A 5279-nucleotide genomic window follows, 5' to 3' on the forward strand; every position below is an offset into this window, starting at 1 on the left:
TCCACCATGTTAACTCTAGAAGCCACATCACATTTAAAATATTTTCTCATACTAATGCATCATGGCAATGATTATTCAGCAATTTTCTTTTTTTTTAATCATCATTTTTTTATCATTTTTTAAATTTATTTTCAGCATAACAGTATTCATTGTTTTTGTACCACACCCAGTGCTCCATGCAGTCCGTGCCGCCTCTAATACCCACCACCTGGTTCCCCTAACCTCCCACCCCACTACCTCTTCAAACCCTTCAGATTGTTTTTCAGAGTCCATAGTCTCTCATTGTTCACCTCCCCTTCCAATTTCCCCCAACTGCCTTCTCCTAACTCCCCATGTCCTCCATGCTATTTGTTATGCTCCACAAATAAGTGAAACTATATGATAATTGACTCTCTCTGTTTGACTTATTTCACTCAGCATAATCTCTTCCAGTCCTGTCCATGTTGCTACAAAAGTTGGGTATTCATCCTTTCTGATGGAGGCATAATACTCCATAGTGTATATGGACCACATCTTCCTTATCCATTCGTCCATTGAAGGGCATCTTGGTTCTTTCCACAGTTTGACAACCGTGGCCATTTATTCAGCAATTTTCTTATTTGTATGGTGTGGCAGTAGAACTGATTAGAAGATCTGTGTGATTCCTTTTGGTTTGAAAGTATTTTAATTTTATTTCTGCCATCACTTTAATATTCATGTATATACATATGTTGTTCTTTTATCTATTTCTTTCCATACAAATTAGCACTTATTGGTTGCTTTTGAATCCAGATCTTCCTCAACTTATGATGGGGTTATGTCCCAATAAATCCATCTTAAGATGAAAATATTGCAAGTTGAAAATGTATTTAATACACCTAACCTACCAAGCATCATAGCTTAGTTCAGCCTACCTTAAACATGCTCAGAACGCTTAACGGTAGCTTACAGTTGGCCAGAATCATCTATCACAGAGCCTACTTTATAATTAAGTGTTAAATACCTCATGGAGTTTATTGAATACTGTACTGGAAGTGAAAGAATGGTTTTATGGGTACAAAGTGGTTGTCAGTATATGGGTTGTTTACCCTTATGATCACATGGCTGGATAGGAGCTTTGGCTGCTGCTGCCCACTATCATGAAAATGTATCATCACATATCACTAGTCTGGGAAAAGATCAAAATTCAAAATCTGAAGTATGGTTTCCTCAGTATGTTACTGCTTTCAGACCATTGTAAATTCAAAAAATCGTGGGTCATAATAAGTCAGGACTAGCTGTAATGACTTTGGTTATTTAGGAAGCTAAGTCCAGAATCTACTCCCCTGAATATAGTTCAGTGCTTTTTTTAACATAACTACTGTCCACCCAATGCCTTTTCTACAGATGCCAATTCTGATTAGAAACAGGTTCTTGGAAGTATTTTTCTAATCTGAAAAGTTTGCTCCATTCCTCTCTTTTGGGCTCACTTTATGTTAATTCAACTCTGTTTAGCATCCTCCTTTCTGTTTTCTGGGGCTCACTTCTCCAAGCCAATGCTTGCAGAAAAGTGGAAATGGAGATTAACTGGTATTCATCTCTTTAGATTCCCCAGTTAGAGTTTCTGCAGCTCAGAAAAGAGATGAGGTGTAAGACCTTGAAATTAATTGGAGTAAATGACAAAATAAGAACTGTCCTATGAAACATTCCATTCAATTTAACTGTCAATTCAGTATTTTTATCTATTATGTCTTACCACTTCCAAAGTTGTAAGTGGTTAAGTTAATTAAAATAGAGGAATTATTGAGTTTGTTACTTGTCCAAAACTTATTTTGCCTAACAGAATTAGAGAACATAAATGAAAGCCAAAAAGAATGTGAAAACAGTTACCCAAAGGATTTATATGAAATGAAGGTATGATTTAGTATTAGCAAGGCCAAGAATCTGTGTGTTATTAAGTATGATAATATGACCTTGATTGCAAAAAGAGAGATACATTGTAATCCACTGCATAGAAATAGAAAATTAGGGCGCCTGGGTGGCTCAGTGTGTTAAGCCGCTGCCTTTGGCTCAGGTCATGATCTCAGGGTCCTGGGATTGAGTCCCGAATCGGGCTCTCTCTTTGTTGGGGGCCTGCTTCCTCCCCCCCCACCACGCCCCCGCCTGCGTCTCTGCCTGCTTGTGATCTCTCTCTCTCTGTCAAATAAATAAATAAAATCTTTTTTTAAAAAATTAAAAATTAAAAAATAGTAAATTAAAAGCACACTTTAAGTGTATTGAAATGTTATATTTCTTAGAGATTCATGGAGTTTAAGGAATTTCAGATGCAGAAACAGTGTTGAAGAAGGGAACATTTTGAAAATAGAGGTTGAGGAGAAATCCTTTGGGAACATGTAAAGAGATGGTAGGTTAGGGCCATCCATCTTGTAGAAATAATACTATAATGATAGATAAAACAGAGGAGGTAATGTTGTGTAATAAAGAATCTGACCTAGCCCAAAGAGAGGTCTGGCCTTTGCTTGCAGCTTCTAGAAGGTAATCTATGTCATACCTCATAGGAGTATCTTTGTTTAGGGTGAGAGCCAGTCACAATGGATTTTAGGGTGGGGCTGGCCACACCTGACAGTCTTAGCCATGCCGGCAAAACCACGTGATTTAGAGGAAGGGGCATTAAGTCACCTGGGATCAGTCCACCTGGCAGCTGAGATCAACCACCCAGGTAATCACTCAGTCATACCCCTGCAATAGAGCCTCTATAAAATCTTTGAACTGCTAAAGTTTGGGCAGGTTTCCCTGGCTGGCAGTACTCTGGGCATATTACCATACACTGGTACATGAAAAGTAACATATCTTGCCTCTAGGGGGAGACACCGGAAACTATAACTTTGGAACCCTCTGTGACTTCATTCTATGTGCTTCTTCCCTTGGCTGACTTTAATCCATATCCTTTCCCTGTGATAAACCATAACCATGAGTATAACAGCTTTCCTTGAGTTCTGTGAATTATTCTAGTGAATTACCAAACCTGAGGGTGGTTTTCAGACAGACCTCCGCGCTCCAAATTTATACTTGGTGTCTCACAGAGCACTGTACCCTCTAGCCTTTGCAGTTTGGGTATCTCCAGGCAACTGACCTGAAGATAGGCTGTAGCACTGACACCTAATGGCAAAATCTTAGAGCTGTGAGATTAATACAAAACTGCCTCAGATGGAAAGCAGTTACGATCATTATAATTTTAGCAATAATTAAACTACTGTTTTTCATTAATCGGATCTTTATCCGTTAATACTATTAATTGAGCCAATATATACAATGAACATCATATTTATCCTTTAACGAGTCTAAGGGATATTTGCTACATTGATAACACATTGACTGCTGACATCAAACTTAAAATTACATAACTCAGAAGTTGCTTGAACACATAGGCAACTAAGAAGTAGGATAAATCTGTTCCCTTAATTGTGACATGCTTTAGTTCTTTCTTTGCATATATCCTTCCCAACAGTGGTAAGTATTTCATAATCCTGGACAGTTACAGACTTTTTAAAAGAGGTCTGGCTAGTTACAATGTTGGGAGGATTTCAGTATCATGGTTACTTTGCAATTGAGTTTAACAATCTTGGCCTTGGTTGTTGACTGGTTGTTGGCCTTGAGAATCTTTTATTGTTTCCTAAGAAAGTTTTAAATTCCATTCAGAAGTTCTCTTTTGGTCCTTGTGGGATCCAGGAAGGACATGGTTTCTAGGCTTGGCGATTTTTGCTTCCTGGCTGACACTGGTCTGGTTGCATCTACAGTCTAATAAATGTCTTCAATTTATCTGATGGTCACAGATAGTGGCTGAAGAAGAGGAGTATGAGTTTGGTTTCTTACAAACGTAAATATGTTTTCTCAAATTATGGTCATTTTTATAAAACTGCCAATTTTAGGAAATGAGCAAATGCTAAGAAACCCCAAGGAAGAAAAACGTTTTTCTAGCAGCCCTGGTTTTTGGGAAACCTTTAAAAGCTTGTATATAAAAAATAAAATAAAAACTTGCATATATTTTAAAGAAAAATGATCTTTTAAAAGATTGTACAAATAATTTTTAAAGACTGCTTCCTGAATTATTTATTGAAATGTAACTTTAGGGTAATTTAAGTCTTTATACCCTCCCTATGTAATATGAATAATTTTTTTTCTTAATGCATTGGGAAAGAAATTGATAAAATTTAATATTTAATAACATAACTAGTAAATAAGGGTAAGCTGATGACATTTTTAAAATCAGATTTTTATTTGTGGCTAATATTCCACTGATACAGATTTTTTTATATTTCTTCCTTATATTAAAAAAAGAAACAGACATTTTTCCCCCACAGAGTATCAACACTAGGGAAAGAAACAGAAACACCTCTTAAGCCACTGGACAGTTTGTTATTTAACATAAGAGAGAACAGTACTATTTTATTAATCCTATAATAGGGTTTTCTTTTATCTATTCTTCTTGCTTATTGGCTGTCTTTTAGTATCTCTCCTCACATGTAAAAAGAGTTTCAAGGGTTAGATTAAGGGCCTAAAGCTTAAAATCATTGGAGACTTGATTGAATTAAAGTGTCTGCACTTCAGGGTGGGGGTGGGGGTGGGGGTAGATCTCGTGTAAGATTTGGACAGAGCTCAAATACCTACAGCTAATGTTTGCACCTGGGGGAACACTACATACACGTGAGGGCTGTAAACTAAAACTCCCAAACTTTATTCAAAAGAGATCCACACAAACTCAAAGATTCCAGTACCAGAGTTAAAGGCATGTCATCTTTAAAAAATGAAGATAGTTTAGGATTGAGAAGAATTAATCAATTGAACATCAAAACTAAGTTTTTTTAAAAGGCAGCATTTGCACATGTGTTAGTAACTGTAATAATAGCGCTTTTCTGTCCAATCCACTAAAAGATTTTATTAACATACATGACAATTATTTGACCTTGACAGGAAACATATGATGTTATGGTGTTTTCCTCTCCGTATCTTTTTTTCCATGTTTTTTGGAGGCTTTTAATCTAACAGTGATTTCCAGCATAAACTTTTGAATCAGATATCTATTAAATCCTGCCTTCACTAATATTAAGCTATGTGACTTTAGGGAAGATAGCCTCTCTCTTCTCATTTTCCTCATCTGTAAAATGTGATAATAATACTATAGTCATTAAAAAAAGTATATCTAATTCAAAAAATTATATCCATGAGGGAATACATGTATAGCACTTAGAAGCATATCTCTCACACTGCTAAACAAGTGCAGGGGTCAGAATTTTGGAACTTTGGCAAAGGGTAGACAGTTC

The sequence above is a fragment of the Enhydra lutris genome, unplaced genomic scaffold, assembly GCF_002288905.1.
Source record: "Enhydra lutris kenyoni isolate GAN:26980312 unplaced genomic scaffold, ASM228890v2 scaffoldscaffold72, whole genome shotgun sequence".
NCBI lineage: Eukaryota > Metazoa > Chordata > Mammalia > Carnivora > Mustelidae > Enhydra > Enhydra lutris.